Source organism: Solea senegalensis, linkage group LG3, assembly GCF_019176455.1.
Source record: "Solea senegalensis isolate Sse05_10M linkage group LG3, IFAPA_SoseM_1, whole genome shotgun sequence".
NCBI classification, from domain to species: Eukaryota; Metazoa; Chordata; class Actinopteri; order Pleuronectiformes; family Soleidae; genus Solea; species Solea senegalensis.
In genome coordinates, this window is record NC_058023.1 from 23578455 (window position 1) to 23597608 (window position 19154).

At 43.0% G+C, this 19154-nt stretch overlaps 1 long non-coding RNA gene across 2 annotated transcripts; it reads right to left on the bottom strand.

Moving 5' to 3' along the window:
- Positions 1–27: 27 nt before the first annotated feature.
- On the bottom strand, positions 28–17783 carry LOC122767232. Of its 2 annotated transcripts, XR_006360184.1 has the most exons (5): positions 17204–17783; positions 8971–9090; positions 8718–8778; positions 1472–1567; positions 28–146 (listed from the first exon to the last, which is right to left on the bottom strand). It is a non-coding gene; the product is annotated as an uncharacterized LOC122767232 (long non-coding RNA). The 2 variants fall into 2 exon arrangements; XR_006360185.1 differs by lacking the exon at positions 8718–8778.
- Between the last annotated feature and the right edge of the window lie 1371 nt (positions 17784–19154).

Sequence of the window (19154 nt, forward strand, 5' to 3'; positions counted from 1 at the left end):
GGCGTTGTAGTGTTAGGTCACGGGAGTTACCAAGACCAGCACGACCTCGGGCCACGTTCCCCACAAGCTCCCCCTGCCTGTGCCACCTCGAGTTCCTCGCCTGCTTTCCATTTCCTGCCCGTCCTGACCTCAATTCCCGCTGGTAACTTTAATATAATGTAAGACAGAGTGACAAAATGAGTCAGTTGGTAGAACAGTGTACTACTAAACTTACAATACAGTATATTAACTTGTACCAAATAAATCAGTTCACGCTAACTTGACTTGACTCTTAATAGGACCAAAAATCATGCTGTATAGTGAGGAAGACCAGCAACTAGCGCCTGAGACCATAAACCCTTCAAGAAAATGTTAACGGACACCAGTACTTTTCTCATCAGGGTCCAAGCATTGAATGGTCAGGAGCACTGTTACCCTAAAACACATGTGCCACCGTGCTGTCGCCCTCTGATGGTCACCCAAAAGAATATTCGGAGAATTGTAGGCACTTCCACATTGGCTTTGCCTTCTTGACCCCAAGACTGCATCCATGCACTTTATTACTATCACAACTTATAACTTATAAGGCCACATAAAATCTTGGCCATATATAACTATTTATTTTGTGCACCCTACTCCTAAAAGAGTGAATGGATACGGTAGCAAACAGTGTGTGAGTGTGTGTAACTGCGGAGGGAACGGAGGCAGTGAATCACCCACCCACCAGCCGGTTACTACCCCCACGCACAAACACACACACACACGAAAATACTCTGCACACAGGAAAACTTGGTAGGTGGAAACACACAAAATGAAATCATGAAATGTATTTAATTTGATTGACAGAATTAAAGCAGACCGACTGTGACTGTGGGCTGAATGAATATATAGAAAATATCAGATAGTCGGTTGAACTGAGTGCAATGGAAAGTACAAGTGACGAGAAACATAAAATCCTGACAAAGTCTCACTCGGCTGATTTCACCATCACCCACAACTCATCAGATTCTCCTCAGCACCACTTTCTCTCCACTTTAAGAAACGCAGTGGACAGGATTTTGTACGTTTTTTTTTAACTTTCACTCCGTCAAGAAGGTGGTTACACAACCAAAGGCTGTGAGAGAACAAGATTCAACTGTTAATGTAGGGCATCGCGCCTCATCTCCCGGGCAAGCTGTGAAACCCCCAACAGCCCCACATGGCTGGCAGAATGCTACCATTTACAAGCTGGGGAAGACAGGGAGGTAAGGAGGTGGGTAACTGAGAACAGATGTAAGTTCTGACACACACACACATGCTTCTTAATCCCACTCTGCTCTCTGTGCTTTCATAATCTCCCTCACTACTTTCCTTTCTTTATTCCTCTGCACCCTTACATTTCTCCCTTAAAACACAACCATGTCTTACCCTCTTCTTACCCCTGATCCCCCCCCACCCCCCCGACTCCTGTGCAAGTTTAGACAACAGCCTCAGTGTGGCCCACTGGCGTCACCTTGCTTCTCCACTGGACACAGGCCACTCTGTCTGGGTGCAGGAGGGCCAAAGGGGGGGCCGACAGGACTCTCCACTCACCCAGCACCGCCATGACCTGGGAGACATGGGCAGAGAAACCAAGAATGTGGGAAAAAAAGTGAATAAGGGAGTCTATTTCTATCTCATCTCAGTTTCATTAGTCTGTCTTCTGTCTTCCTCCCTTTCCAGTATAATGCACCTTCGCTCACACACACACCTGTCTGCAGGTTAAACAATGCACGTGTTGTTAAAAGAACACCCTCAAGAGTCGTTTTAAGTGGATTTCCCCTCCTTGTCTCACCTAACTCTTCCCCCCCTCCCCACCTAGCCACATCACACAGGGAGCAGCACAATAGTCTTGTTGTGTTGGCACCACTGCACAGGAGGAAAACACAAAGTTTGTGTTGTCACACCCCCTTCCCTCTCGGCTCTGTCTCTTACAATGAGCTCAGATGCAAACCACAATTCTAACAATCGCTCCTTTTTTGAAAAGCTGTTAGTCCCCCCCCACAGCTCGGAGTTGAACGGCACAAGCCAGAGAGACCTTGACTGCAGATCACGGGTGATAGATTTGCTTTCTCTGGAATAAATTAAGTGCATCCTGCCTGTGAGAAACAGTGGGGTTAAGTGTGGTCTCTTTGCATGTGCTGCATTGTGACTGGAAGTGAGCTGCTCTGTTCACGAGGAGCCTTGAACCATGAGTAAATGCACGTAGTAGACAAAAAGGCATGGTTCCATCTGCAGAAATGTGACTGAGGTCAAAGTTTTCACGACTCTGATGACTCTCACGTGCACCATCGTACCAACTTAACGATTCACATCTGACCTAAATGACTCATCGTCGTCATGTGCACACACATCGACATAGCGCCGACAAAAGCTAGAACACCTAAAACGTGAAACTGGACCAGGGAGGAAACACCGTGTTTAATTTCGATTTGGGGAGAACATCACTCGCAGTTTCAGACCAGTTTAATCCCGTTCGAATCTGGCTTAAGATGGTAAAGTATTCAGAATATCCATGATCATTGGAGATAAAACCTTCTATTGAATAAGGTGCATTTCCTGAAATTAACCCACCACTGCGTCAACTGTACATATTGTTAACTTTGCTCTTACATCATGGCCATTGTCTTCTGTCCCGGCCTTGGAAAAACTATATCTTTCGACCTTGACAGCGAAGGCAACCTTGTCTCTGAACTAATTTCCCTTTCAAAACGGAGAGAGTGTATGACAGTGACAGATGAAGGCTCTGGCCTCCATGCTCTCTCTGGTATTATATAGAGATGACAACGCTGCCATTTTGCAGGAATGCATCCTGTATTCCCCCGCTGAAAGAAGCAGGATGTTGCTGATGCTCATGGGTTCTTTCAAACCCGACAGGCTCTGCCCTGCGCCCCAGCTGGTAACAAAAGACCCCGCTGCCTGTTTCCACTGATTAACCAAACAAATGCCACCAGTGCCACAAAACATGTCTGTAAATGCACGTGGGCATTCTTAACATGCCTGCCTGTTTATACGGCAGAGGGGTCAGGGGGGTTCGCATGGGTGTACGTGCGTGTATGGACACCGTCAATGCTCGACCTCAGTGAATTCTGAACCCTGCATGTGTGGCAGCTACACAGAGCTTTCTGTGATGTGTTGCCAGTTGGTCAGCATGAACTGATTTCTCTTTTAACTCACAGTTTTCCAGTGCAGTATTGAGGGCAACATGGAGGAGGAGGTTGAAGATAGTTTCCGACATTTTCCAGCACTATATATACACAAGTAGGTTTTTTTACGGTCATTTGTGAGCAACAGCTCCTTTACCTCAAACTGGATCAAATCCAACAACTGTAGCGGGACGTAAAACATGTGATATTACAAGTCAAATATGTATCACAAGTCAAACTTCCGTCATTAATAAATAAGGTCAGAGGTCTCGCTTGTGTCTGTGCAACCACATGTAATGAATGAACAATTTGATCATTGAGGCGAGATTTGTTGTTTGTTTTTAGTATTGTTTCAGTGGGTTGTCACTTTATTTTAACTTTTCTACTATCATGAATTTGGGCAACCTTTTGAAATGTTGTAACAGATCAACACATACATGTAACCAATTATAAAAAATTTAAGGGGGATCCTCTGTGGCTGTCCGCTAATGTAATCACTGGCCTGTCCTGTTGCAAAGCCGCTATAGCCAGCTATGGAAACACAATGCGACACTTAAAAATGTATACCTAATGCCTTTAGAGCCAAAATTGAATATTAAAGGAAACATGATGGGTTTCACTGACATCAGTGGTGCCTGGTTGCCGTCACTTGCACTGGACCCTTCACGCTCCTCAAAATGCCCCCAACAACATAGCTTGTAGGATCATAAGGGCACTCAAACTCCTCCACCACGATAAGTGGGCTGCAAACGGACTCCGTTTGGTGTTTTGATCTGTTGCTCCACCCACTGCCAACCACCCAATAGTGCAGCTCATAGCACCTCAACACGTGATGCCAGCAGAGTGAGTGATAAATGTCTTTCTTGACCTAAAAGGCCTCACCACCCCTCCCAAAAATGTCTCAAATAGAGGAGAAGCAAAACAAGGGTCTGCAATGGAAAGGAGTTAAAATATAGATGGCTGAAGGAAGTTGAGATCCGACTGAGATACTTGTGGGTAGATATTTAACATATATAATGTTTTTACGTTATTTTTGCTTCTCCAGTGCTGCTCTAAAGCGGACACACTTTCACTCCCACTGTTGTTGACATGCAAAAATCATCCAAATAGGTTAAAAGTGTCTTAGACTAAAACAGACAATATGATATTGGGATTGCAGTCACTGTTTTAAACAATAAAGGTCAATGCTGTACATATTTTACATATAACCTTTAAAATAAGAAATGAGGAGGAGACTGAAAAAGTAGTACATGCATCTGCTCTTCTCTCATCCTTTCGAAACACAGAAACAATTGTCGTGATGAGAGGTCGATGCGGTCAATTACGTTTTTAGAAGATGATACGGAATTGACGTCAAACCAGCCCTGATGAATAAGAATGATGGAGGACTCAGAGGACAGGAACAGGTGGGGGCCAAAGGTAAAAAACAGTGCGAGTGTGCAGTGACGGAGGAAATGTTAGACGAGATGAGAGGTGACAGCCAGAAAACAGAAGTGGTGGCCATGACACACACAGGTGCGTCTACATGGGACAAAAACACACACAACTGCCACCTTAGACTGTGACCTCTCACCTTATTGGTACTATTGTCAAAAAAGTACGTATTTAGGTGATCTAATAATAATATATACTAATACTGGGGGGGGGGTTTGAAACAAACGGGTTATTATAACCAATCAAAGTGAATATGCAAGTTTAAACAGATGGGTTTTAGACAGGATTTGAAGGTGGGAAGTGAGTCAGAGTTGCCGATGTCTGGTGGGAGGGAGTCGCAGAGGTGATTTGCAGATGAGTCTGGGCGGGGTGTAGTTACCTCCCACTGGCAAGAGGCGTGACCAACAGAATCCCTCTGTACGCAACTGGATAGATCCACAACCACTCAGACTAATGAATGGAAAATGTGTCAACAAACATGCTTGCTGTAGTTTTGTAGGGGCGATGGCTATCTTGTAACGCCGTCTAATGACTTTTGCCTATCCTGGCTTATGCCAGACAGCGTCTCACACACACTAAGCAACAGGCGAACGACTGTCACAAAAACACATAACTTACACTGGAAATGATCCGTGAAACCAGGATTCATTTGGCTCAGATTTACGCCTACACCTATAGACGTAAATAAACACTGAGTTTTCAATTTGTTTTCACTGGCACTCTAAGTTAGGATTGAATCTTCAAGCACTTGAACACGTGCCTGACTTTGAGATGGATAACAACACAAACTTCCGGTGCCTCTGCTGTCTCACCGAAGCTGTGTTCAAACATGAAATCTGGAAAATGACTCAAAAATGATGATATTTTACGGAGATTGTCATTCACAGATGAAGAACACAGTTGTCTGCTGACAAGAACAGGAAAGCGTCCAGAACATTCAGGAGAGGGGTGACGGATGGACAGCACATGTCGCTGGCTGCGCCCGAGTCCAGTTCCAGAACATAGACATTTGCTTCCTCACATTTCCACCGCTGTGAACAGTTTTACTTAAATCTTGATGAATCCTTGCATGTCTGAAAGCACCGTAAGAAGGGTAAAGCGCCGGGAACAAAAACGAAGCTAGATGAAACGGCCGCTGACCTGGGCACAGTGCTGCGACTCGGGCAGGGAACAGTGCAGCTACAGCCATGATGCTTCTGCTTGTGGATCACTAGTTTTCAATTGCAACTAACTGCACAGCAAAAAGCAAACACGCCACGTATCCTCTGGTTAATACCAGTATCACACTCGTTTACATGCATAGTTAAACTGAGCTAAGGCCCTAGTCAGACTAAGACAGGCAATTGGACAACTGTGTACATCTGGGGGCCGTGTACATCTGCCTCCGCCTCCATAGGTGGTGCTGTATCTCCATATAAGCTAGTGCGTATTAAAACAATTTCCTGTTGACCTTTACGTCACAGAAAAACAAACAGGGAACGGCGAGATGGACAGTGAGATGGATCGTGCTGTTGTCGTATGCAGTTGCTGTGTTGTCCGAGGAAATACACCGCCGTCGTATGATTTCCAATAACAGTAATTCAGTTTATACGTCGTCGCCTTCTACTTCCGGGTCAAAGACCAGGGAGGACATTTTGGTGCATGCGCAGAACACCAAGTTCCACTCTGGTCCGATTTAGCGTATACGTGCACGAGTAATCTGACTATGAATCGCATTATCCAGGTATGTTAGTCCGACTAAGACTAGCTCAATCTTAGTCAAATTATTGTTTTAGTTCAACTAAAATCTGACTTAACATGCATGCACACATCTGTGTTTCTGAAGCAAGAGCCCAAACATTTATGTCACACTAAGATAACATGTTTATAATTTAAACTAAGAAAACAATCTGTAACCCTATCTGTTATCAATGTTGTCTGGTTAAAAAGGAAAACCATGAAGAAACTATTTTCTTTTTGGTGCCAGAAAGCTTCCAGATAGTGTCAGACTTACGATTAAATAATGAGGATGAATAAATCAGCTCTTTGTGCAGTGTCTGGTGCTTAGTAGAAATATGCTGCAGTTAATTTTGGGCATTGGAGAGGAAGATAAGGGACTAAACTGTACGTGTTTGAGAGCGACCCAGTGAGTGAGCATGTGACTGCGCACCTCCTACTCCTCTGACGTCAGACGTTAATCAGGAACAGTGTGAACGTGGATGCATGCACACACACACACACACACACACACACACATACACACACACACGCGCACACACACACACAGAGCATGATAAAGGGAAAAGCCTGGAAGATATTAATAACACCCAACGGTGAGTGAATGACACAGTGACACGCACTTGGTGACGCAGAGGCTTTCATCCATCTTCCACTTCATGTCCTGATAAACAAAACACAGTAGGGTAGGGTGTGTGTGTGTGTGTGTGTGTTTGTGGGGGGTGGCACTCCCCAATACGTTTTCCAGTCTTCAATAATTAAGCAGTGCTGAGCAGCTCACTGAGCACAATACTGAAACACTATTTTTAGCCAGCATGAGCAACGCTCACTGGTCCTGACTCATTAAAACATAAGAGTTTTATATTTATATGTATGGATATGTATGGATGTTCACAATAAAGCAGATTTCAGCCCAAACACCCACACACTCATATTTCTGGGCATGCTGACACACACACACACACACACACACATTGAGTTCTACAAATACACAGCCACATGATGCCGTCATGTGACTTGCCTTGGCACAAAGGATCACTTGACTCGTCATCACAGGAAATGCACCGACATTTGTTGACTTGAAAAAGCCAGTATGACTGAACAGTGGTCAGCAATATTCCAAATGCAATCATCTGATGAATACAGTTCTTCTAAAATAAGACACAGCCTTGTGAAAAAGCATGCTGTGATTATTACCATAATCTGAAAATCAATCTGATGATATTCAGTTCGGGCCACACGGTGCCAACATTTGACCACTGGGCAGCTGATGACCATCCAACGCCTTTCTTTGAGACGGTGTGTGCAACAGCAGACGGCCTTACAGGCGACTCAGCAGAGTGAATTGGCATTTCTGTCCATCAGTGAGAGAAATCACTGCGAGTGCTTGTTCCAATCAGAAGATGAGAACACGAAAAGTGACGAAGCGAGCAAACGAGTGGCTGTTTATCAGAAATGGATCCAACTTTTCGGTTTGAGAAGTAGGAGCAAAATGAACTCTGATTGAACGGAAATTAAACCGCTTCTCACTTGAATTATAACATACATCAATCGCTAGTTTCAGGTCTTCTTCAATAGAACATGATGTCAATGTTGTTAAATATGTTCCCATGTCGAGGAAAATAGATGATAAAGGCGACGCTTTGTGAACTTGAATTGATTTTCCACTTTTCACTTTTTCAATGACAGACAACCACCACCTGCAAGTAAGGGAAGTCATTTCCTATCTCTCTCAGGAACAGAACGTCAGGGGGCAGCGTGTAGGCCTTAGACAACACACATGTCAACTTCTCAAACTGTGCTACATGAGATCTTTCAGCAGTGGGTCCACAGTTGGATTATTGGTGCCTATTAAAATGTGGGTCAGTGCGACCGCTTCAACACCACCAGGACCTCCATCCAGCCCCAACAGTCCACTTAAATTCAAATCAAGCCTTGTAGGTAAACCAACACCTGATATCCCACCAAAATACGAGCGCTTCTTCCTTGACCTACATCCCATCCCTCCACAAAATTCCCCTATAAATCAGATCTAATCTAATCTAATCCTTTCTACCAGCACCTCTAAATCTCACATATTAAAGTGATAGTCCATTATTGCGTGTTGCGAGGAGTTGACCCTTATTTGTCCCCCTGCCTTTATTCATAGCATCAAAGTGAAGAAATATATTAAACCATAAAATGTGGAAATGACACAATCATAAATAGAGTAAACATATGCAGTATGTAAGACTGGTTAATGTAGATCGTTTTCCCCTCAAGGTTCTTGTAACCTGCGTTTGTACTCTGGCCTACCGTTGAACCCCAAAAGCCTGCTGGGTAAAAATATATAGACATGTATGTCTTTTATACATTTATAGCTTTCCTTAGCAAGTCCCTGATAAAGTTGCTGACCTGTGGGGTTTCTTTTTTATTCGACTATACCTCATTATTGGCATCTCCGCTTGATATGACAGCCTGATCCATGCTGTCATCTCTTATTATCCTGATGTAGAGGTTTTCAGGAGTTCATGTAGAATATCACATTAGGGACGGAAGCGGAAGAGTGCGCATGTTAGTGTTCTCATGCTCTACATATGGAGGAAGTTGCGTGTATGTGCTTAAGAGTGACAAGGGAATTTAGGGAAATGCATTAGGAAATGTTGACATACTCCCGACGTCTTAGAAACACACTCACCTAAAATTTGCCTCTCCATGACGTCACTGTTACACTGCACAACTCCGGCTCCGACACCTGGCTCTTTGCATACCAAAGTCACCAACGGTTGACCCGAAATGACATTTTCTGACTCAGAGGCTGGAAGACAAAGGGAAGAAAAGGGATCAAAAGTCGGTTTGACGTTTCACATTTATCCCCTAAACTTTAATAGTCTTGTGGAAAAATACTAATACCTTAAATTACAGTTGGGGTCTAAAATATTTAGTGAACAGGCTGTTTACAAACAAGTCTGATACAATTAAATGTTTGCATTTTTATTTATATACACTGAATTTACACTTAGTTGTGTTGTGCACTGCACAGGTTTGGAAATGAATGGAAAAAGTCAAGTTAAAATGAGGTTAAAAGGTTTCAGTGATGAACAAAAAAGGACAATTCCATACCTTTAAAGGACATACAGTAGATCAGTGTGTGTATAAACAAGTCAAAATAATCCGTTCTCACAAGAGCCTCACAAAAAGAAGACTATTTTTATATACTGACCAAGATATACAGAGGTACCGTATTAACTTTGGGCTGGAAAGTGACTTAATGTTTGTTTGAGTGTTTCACAGTTGGACTCACAACCATAAAGGAGACACACATAAACACACAGAGCAGCCACAACAATAAAACAGGTAACTGGTTTTAATGTCGTGCCACATCAACGCATTTACGGCCGCGTAGTGGTGGTGACGTGATGGAAAACGGGTTCAAACGCCACACACAACGCAACAGCGGTTACTACTCCACATACTTTACAACAGTCCTTTGTTTAAAATCGATCAGCTCCAAAGATGGATCCAACACAAGAGCAGATTAGAACGATGCTCCTGACGTTTAATATTTACACTCCGGGTGGGTGACATCGCTGCAGCGAGAGCAAATAAGAGGAAATGCAAACATGTGGCAAAACGCCACACATGGTGCACAGATAGGCTGCAGATTGACCGTGGATTGGTTTTTTATTTCGGGACAACATGTCATGTTGTCACGGTGGTTAGTGGAGCGGAAACAATCCTTTCATGTGAGGTCCTCTTGCAGCGTTCATGCACTAAAGGTCGGTTTGGTTTCCTGTTCTTAGAAGAATACACTTGAAATAAAAACAAAAATCTCTGGAAGCCCTGGCAGTGTTTTCATTTCTGTTACGCAACATCTCCTGGGACCTTTGCCATCCACCTGAACATGGTAACGCCCACGTTACTATCTCTCCCTGGCTCTTCCTCTCGCTCTCTGTGTTTTTGGCAGTGAGCTTGGGAACAAGGTGTTTCACAGAGCATTATTTTGAGTTTATTTGCTGTAACTCTAACCTCCAAACAGGATACTAAGATCACAGAAAAGAAGAAAACACATCCTGGTGTTTTAGTGAGTTGTATTATAAACTGACACCCCTTCAATTTTTCAAAGTGTGCATAAAAAAGTATGGATTTTTATCCTTCAGATGTATGCAACGGGTGTCTAAAGGTTTATATTAGAGAGTGCTTTGGTAAACGCTGACATAAAACAGCGGTGTTGAGTATAAAGTTGCTTTTCTGCGTCAAATCTCTTTTGTGTACTTTCAACAAAGAGCAAAGAGGCAGAAAGTAGGCCGTAATGAGTGGCCTTACCGCTCAACCTTATTTCCACATCATTGTTTGTGTGATGATGCTCGATGTGACCTAGTTCTGTTTGGCCAGCATCTAAGCACCCTGCTGCAGGTTATGCTGCAGTGCACTCACTGCAGAAAACAACGAAAATAAAAAGCCTGTGGGAATTCATGCTCGGGTGCAGCGAAGCGGCGGTGACTTCTGCGCAAGGGAAAGTCCACTGTTCAGCACCGACTTTGCTCTGCACGTCCACATGACACACTTGAGGTACAGTATGGTAAATGTATCCCCATTTATTGGAGTATTTACCGTGGCCTTGAAACACTTTTACAAATCCCAAAAACAAATGAACAAAAGCCACAGTCCTTATAGAAAGGGAAGGTACCAAATGCTGCAAGTCATCGGAAGCGATATTTGCACGATGTGTATTGTATATTTAACATAACTGTTTTTTATTTTATTTTAGTTTAGTAGAATTAACTAACACAATGAACGCTATGGTGAAATTTTGATATACAAGTAACAAAAAGTCAGTGGCTCTTACTTTGAAAGCCAGATTTAAAGGAAGTGGTGCTATATAAGATTGGCTGATGGACTCCTGGTCAACTGGTATCTGGTTTGCACCTCCAGGCCCCCATAGATTATCCCTCACCTCTCCCTTCCAACTGTGTTGGAGAAGATGATAGCCTTCAGTTAGCATCAAAACTCAAAAGAGCTGAACCAGCTCCTGATATAAACGACTCATTCAATCAGCTGAGCTTCTGCCAAGTAAATAATACACATGTTTTTATTTAAAAACACCTTTAAACTTTATAGTATATCATGCAATCAAACCTTCCATGCTCATCGCGGGAGCACTCAAACACTTTATTCCTGTGGATTTACCATTATTAACGTCTGAGCGGTCACACCACATAAATGTTGAATTAAAGGGCCATTCTGTTCCATTAACACGTGGAGATCAGTGGACCGTTGACAGGGGGTATGAGTCAGGGTTTTTAAAAAAAACAACTGTATAAATGTCTTTTTTGGCTCAGAGGGGAGAAAATAACCCAGATGAGGTCACCGGAGTAATCACCACTTGGACATGAGAGTATATTTTGAACAAAAAGCCTGTGTTACAAACTGCCACAAAAACAAACTGCATCATGGAAATCACAGGATTAAGCATCTCTCATTTAGGAGTTACTCACTCCAGCTACTGTAGACCAGTAATGGACATGTACGTGAAGAAAGAACCATCTTGTGTGTTGTAGTTAAAGCTGAGCTAGGGCATTATTAATCAATAACCCATAATCATAACCACCTGTTCTGGACAGGACAAGAGGCTTTAACCAATCAAATAGCAGTTCAGAGAGAGAGAGGGGCTGTTCTAGCACTGATATCTGCACAGCAACCTTAAAATAAGGGAAGGGTATAAACACAAAAAGACGTGTCAATATTAGCAGGGTTTCTGAGACAAACCAATTCCCTCGGGTCATTTGTCTCACATGAAACATATGTGTCTTTGTTTGGCTGGTGGGGTGAGCTCAGGACAGAGAGACTTAATCATAAAACATTTATATTTATTGATCTGGGAATGAAGCTCAACAATCAATATCAACAAATGTCTGTTACACTCGAGCCATCGTATAAATGAGTTCACACAGAGCTGATACATCGGCTCCGCGTGACCCTCTGTGTAGCGGTAGTTTACATACTGTGTTGCCCGGCGACATTTCAGTGATTCGTCGAGACAGATGGAGGCCAGCGTAATATTGCCCTAGTAAAAGCGAGATGGCTGAAAACAGGTTGCAGTATGACTGAAAAAAGTGTCAAAGAAACGTTTCAGAGGTGAAAATAATCAGTGCTGGTGCATACACACAAATGCTACCTTAAGGCTCTGGTATCACGCGCATCACAAATTGCATCATCAACGTTCAGCCTGCGTGTGCAGCCCAGATTTTGGAACCACGTGCAAAGAACTGAATTTCTGCGCCACTGATATAGGTGGAGTATAAGTCCCGCTCGCCAAGCAGAAAAAACATAACAGAAGAAGCAGTCGCCAAGGATAGTCATCCGAGCCTCGACCTGGCGACACTCGAACCGGCCGACACACCGACTCCCAACGGGCTTTTCAGCTGTGAGCCGCTCGAACCAGACGTGTCTGAGGGAGCTGTGGCACCGTTCTCTTCTTCTTTGGTAGGAGTGTGTTTTATCGCCACCCAATGGTGAAGTGAGATACTACAGGACCCTGACACGCAAGTACACCAGGGTCCGCAATATGAAACACGACTAGGTCATCAGGTCCGATAGTACTGCCAGAAAGAGACTGTTTTCACAAATAATATTACATCCAAACACAGGCAGAATAACAGTAACAACCAAAATAAATAAAAAAAATCACCAACAGTTACACACTGCAGCTTTAAAAGCAAGAGAGAGCTCATTCTATGATACCCATTTACAGTTGTTTACAAACAATATATACACATACTTACACATCACTATACTTGAACTCCTATTTTCATCAAAATTCAAATTACTGTATTTAGTTATGTGAAATGTTTGTGTTATTTGTTGGTGTGTACATGTTTTGTCCCAGTATCCATGTGTGTATCTGGTGACATCGTGCATGCGCTTATTGTGGGTGTGTAGTGAAGTGGTGCCGGGGAGAGAGAGAGAGAGGCCCTTTAGGGAACAATAGCACCTTATTATTGGGAATCCCTTGTTTCCCTTTTCTCGGAACTGGCTGTCCTGGTTGTAACGTGATCACTGTGACAAACATGAGGCCATCGCCATGGCTACGGAGCCACAGGTAAACAAGCGGGGGGGGTGGGGAAGAGGAATGGAGGAAAACAACAGAGCAGAAGGAGGTGAAAGAGGATGATGTTGGCATTAACGCGGGAGATGAGAAGAGAGAGGCCGAGCAAAGAAAAGTGGGATAGTAAAGGAAAGGTGTCATGATGATAGGAAATTAAGTACAGTACAAACAGAGCCTCCTCATGTGTGTACAAAATACCGTTCGGCGAAACAAATTATTAATATTAAAAACAGCCGATTCCTAGAAGCAAATGCTGCGGGAAATTCATGAATGACGAGGATCAAAACAGCGCTGGCTAGTGCCGACGTGTGTGCCGTGTCATGTGTTCTCACCGTGTCAGTGACAAACATCCCAGAACAAAAACAAAACACTTGGTCGCAGTGATAAACAACCTCCGGGGTGAAACCGGATACATATTTCTTTGAAGACATTTTTAGCTCAACAGAAAGTGTCTGTCTTTGTACACATGACACAGGGATGGGAACACATGATGAAAAACACTCCATCATCACATCACTCCAGAATGTTAATATTTAACGTGTAACCTAGTGATTTGTTTTGATGTGCCACAAGGCCTGTGCGTAAAGTAGTAAAAATGGAAGAGTGATCATACACTTACATACTTGGTTGGTGTTTACGTCGCACTTTTCTAAACTTGATGACCTCTCAAAGCTGATTCACACTACAGTTTTCACACATGCATACATTTATGTGGAGCGCAGCTTCTATCACACATCTTTCACGCCCATTCACAGCTGTCAGAAGAAATGTGGGTTTACCGTACGTGTCAGCAATCAAACCCAAGACGTCTCCCTGTGGGCAGTGTATTCATTTCTCTGTTGTTTCGCCTCCACCGTTGCCTATCTATGTTAACTGAAGAGGAAGCTGAAACTTATGGTTCTAAGGGAAGACGGAGATGAAATAAACTCTGGTGCGAGAGGAACACAGGCTCATCCCCATGACTGAATGGCAAAGCTTGTTTGGATAGGAATCCGTGAACTCCCGCGTACAAGATGACTCCTACTCAAAACGTACATATGTGAAAGCTACTACCGCTACTATCAAATGCTCACTAAAAACATCTGTTATATATAAATTCTTGAGTTTGATGCTTTCCTTTGCGGTGATATCACAAAAAAGCAACCATTTTTGATAGTATAACCCCAAAAATATCAACTCACATGCACTTAAATGCATTTTTGTTACTTGAAGAGAGAACAAGTGACAAGGATACGAGACGAGACTGCAGACTTAACTGTGTGAGTGAGTCAGAGATTCAGCCCCGCAAGGTTTTTATTGGTAACACGCTGGCACTGCACAGGGATCACTCTGTTCCTGAGCCGTTCCAAAACACAGAATATCAGCCTGGTGTTTCTGACGACGCACGAATGCTGAGTCATCTGAGTCATGCCTTGGGCTGTGATGCACAGGTGAGCACAGTCAGAGGTAAACACGGTGAGGACACAATGTTTTGATCCAGTGTGGTTCTTCTTCAGATGACAACGTCACAACCAGGACCAGGATTAGGAGGTGATGTCAATATCTTGTTATAGTTTCCATATGTTTAGGCCCCAAGATCAAGACTTTCTTTAAACAGACGTACATTTTGACAGTAGTCCATAAATGCACATTAGTTTTTCTTGTCTTTGATATAATTATGTGTTCTTATATATTTTTTCTTAACTTTTATATCCGTCAACAAAAGTCGACAAATAAAGGTTTTGTGGAAAATGGAGTCAGTGCGGGCTCTAGCGCTTCATACACTTCATAAATTCTGCAGGTCTTCAGGTGAAAAACTTTAACTTTAAAATTGCCATTGTAATTGGAATAAGTAGAGATTAATCTGGTGTCAAATGTTTGGAAAATGTTCATGCAGGAGGCCCGAACGGTTAACGTACGAACAAAAACAAACCCAGCTGTACATAGTTATTACAGGAATCACCACGAGCCTTCTGTTTTGTTTCCCAGCACGTTTCAGATGTGAGAAAGCAAAACAACGCCCATGATTTGGTCCTGTCCGTTCCCACCGATTCCCAGGGTCTTTCACGTTCCACATCCTCGGGACGGAGTGAGTGGTGAACGTGCAGCCCGATGGTGCACCTACTGCATGTGGCTGAGAAGCCAGGAGGAAAGAGGGGCAAGAAGAATGATGATGATGATGATGATGAAGAAGAAGTCTTCCCACACAGTGGTAGTTTTCTCCCCTCTCCAAGAAGCTCCCATACATTCCTTGCAGCCCGAGCGGAGCAGAGCTCAGCCTGAAGTGGTTGTTACAGCCCATGCGCCCTTTAATCATCGTCATCTCGACGAAGCGCCGGCTTTCATGACAATCCCGAATGGGAGGCAGCGTGACCTGCCATTCTCACAGCTTGTAATTGGATCGCTTCTTGTGTAAACTGTTCCCATCTTCCATAAAGTGATATTTACTCAGTCAAAATAAGAGGGAAGCAAGTTTGTTTTCACTGCTCTGATGCAACCCAACGAGTGAGATCTCTTCCTTGTTTTCAAAGCAGGTCTTAAGTGGGTCACGGATGAATAGGTAGTGCAACAATGAAAGCTGTTGACCCTGTAATATGATAAACTTAGCTCAATCGGTTTATACAAGAGTTATGAGTCATAACATAAATACTGGCGATACCGGAGAAAGACAATGACAAATGTAGGCCCCCGTGGTCGTCTTTCAATTATTCTTGGAGTCTTCCATCCACAAAAATGTGAAGATAAACCCAGAGAGGAAAAACCCAAAAGTGCTTATCCACACATCAGCTAGAATAAAACTGTTAATCTAACTTTAAATAACATAAACAAGAACCTCTTCTCTGCAGGGATAAATAGACAATTGAAAGTTGCTCAAATGGCTTCTGTGTGTTTATGCATCAGCATCCAAATGACTTATGCTTGAACACGACTAGCTCAGTGATCCACAAAGTTACGTTATTACATTACATGTCATTTAGCAGACGCTTTTATCCAAAGCGACTTACAAAAGTGCATTTAAACATTTGGGTACAAATAAGAGCTAGAAGTAAGTAAGAGCTTCAAGTAGAACAAACTATGAAGTGCTAGTCATAAGTGCGATGTACAAGTTGTTGTTTTTTTTTTATACTTTAATTCTGTCATCGCACACTCCATTTAATAGTAGAGTGATAATTCCTGTATTTACACTGTCCCAGTGTTGTTTTTATGTACTTAAAGCATCAAATTTACCATTGCAATGTGACGCAAATATGCAATACATGTTCAGAAATAGTGAACTTACATCAGAAATGTGTGATACACACTTGCATCACACACACAAAATCAAGGACATGACCTCTAAGGATAGGTATTTGAATTATGACCCAATAAACTCATCTTTTTCTAGGAATGCCGTGGACTATGAGGGTTTGATTAAATTCATACAGGAGTCAGAGAAACTCAGACAGACAGTGAGTTTATCAATGTTAAAATAAATTAAAAAAATAAATCAGCATACCATGCCTGGAAATGATGATGAGATATGAGTATGAGTCAGCAAAGTTGTGAGTCACAGAACCAAAACAATCATGCTTCGGTCACGCTGCAGAATTGGCCGATGATATTTTTCACTTACGGAGCACTTCTCACATGACACATAATCATTTGCTACGTTGCTAGAATACAAATATGGATTACGGCGGCTAATTGACCGAAACCGTCTCAGTTTTCCATTCCGCTGCATCGACTCCACGGTGACACTGTCCGCAGGAGCCGTGTTTATCTGGAGTTCAGAGAAACACAACACCCGACTAACGGGGGGGGGAAAACTCTGCCATGAGAACATTCACTCATTCATTCTGGTTACCTGATGATTATAAGGTCACAGGGTCCGTCTTTGGAGCTGTTCCCAGGGTGCATTGTGCAAAAGGAAACACTGGTCTCGGCGGCAGCCTTCACACGACTCGCTCTTCCTCCCTCCCTGCGCCACCTGACCTGGAGGTTTTTTTGGGACTGTGGGAGACAAACATGAGCAGTAAGTGAGAAGCTGAGAACTTTTCACACATCAAAAGAGTCAACACACATTGGAAGAATCCACAGTGTCAACACTGTTTTCATACTAAGACAAAACATCAGAGAGAGAAAACCAGTGAGTAATTAAATATTTTCTTAGTGAGTGCAAAGCCATGCTATGGAGTTACACAAAATGCCGCTAATGCTTGCAGATATTTCTTTATGAACAAAAGTAATGGACTAACCTGATACTGGCACCATTTGGAAAGTTACAGAATCACTATCAACACAATCTATCCAGAGGGGGGAAACGGAATATTAGAGCCCAACTCTATCTGTCTAAAACAGAGATTTCACTAAAGACCAAAAATGTCAGCGTCATGGTGATTACTTGGCGAGAGGCTCAACCAAATCTTTGTAAACAGTTCCTTCGATTTGGTGAATCCTAATAAACTGTCACTGGGGGGATTCATAAAAGGTTATTATTGGATCTCCAGTCAGAATATCTGTGCTACATTTCTAGATTACCACAAAGCAAATGTGGAGTCATGCCATATTACAGTATTAAAAACTCCACTCTGTACAAATATGAGTAGATGCCCTGCAGCGATGTGGAAACATTCATCTATGCTCAGTCAACAGTATACCTGCTTTGCGTTGGACACATTATACATTTTTCTACATATTTCTTATAAACCTCGAATTAACAACAAAAGCGCCACCCTATGATTTGGTTTTATAGATATTTTATCCAAAGTTAAAACATCACACTCCTGCACACGATCATATTTTGTTGCCTTTGGATTCCTGAGATAGTGTCGCATTTCCTCAGCTGAAAAGACTTTTCTCATCGTGCCGAGGAAAACAAGCTCCAGGGCAAAATGAACACTAGGTCAGTAATTCCTTTGATCGCATTACACGCTCGTAAAAGACTAAAGATTAGAGATCCCTGTCCCTCTTTGCTTCTTCTTTATGGACACAAACAACCATCTAATTTCACCTTCCTTTGGCTTTTTTTGATTTGGCCCACATTTCTTTATCCATCTCAGCACCTCGCGGTCTCGCAACCTCGCAGTTTGACTCGATGGACAAATTGTTTCGACTTAAGAATATTGAGCTGCTACCGCAGTCTGTCCACAGGCTGGGATCTGCCGTTGCCGATGTTTTTGTTGATCTGTGGCCTGGCAACGGCGCACCTGAGTGCACAGAACTGATTGCTGCTTTGAAGCCCTGTTTCTCTTCCCTCTCGGAGCTACCCCTTGTGTGTTTACAGCGTGTCCTGTCGACCCAGAACAATAAGTTCCTTTATGGTGCATGCTGATGGCAGCAGCGGGTTCCTCACCAGCTGGGCAGCCAGGTTACTTCTCGCTGGCAGCGGCGGCGCTTTTAATGAAGGCCAGATCAGTGGAAAGTCCCCACAGAGCAGGAGGCCTCCAGAGGAGACAGTCAGGCATCCACTTACAACAAAGACACACATTAAACACGAGATTAGAAAAACTGTTCAAAGAAAAGGACACAGACAGTTCAAAGAAATCATATCTTGGGACCACTTTCCAGCACATTTGACCCAAAATGGAACAAAAATCACAATTTATATATGCAAGAATATCACAGCCATAACAGATAAGTTCTGAGTGTACAACAGATATGTGAGACTGTGCTGTTAACACGTCTGTGCTACGGGCGAACACCAAACACTGTCTGAATTAGTTGGGAATGCCAAATTAGGGATTATTACCCGTCATTTTCAGCTGACTTCAACAATTCATACATCAAAACAATTGAACATTGTTGTTTTTTTTATA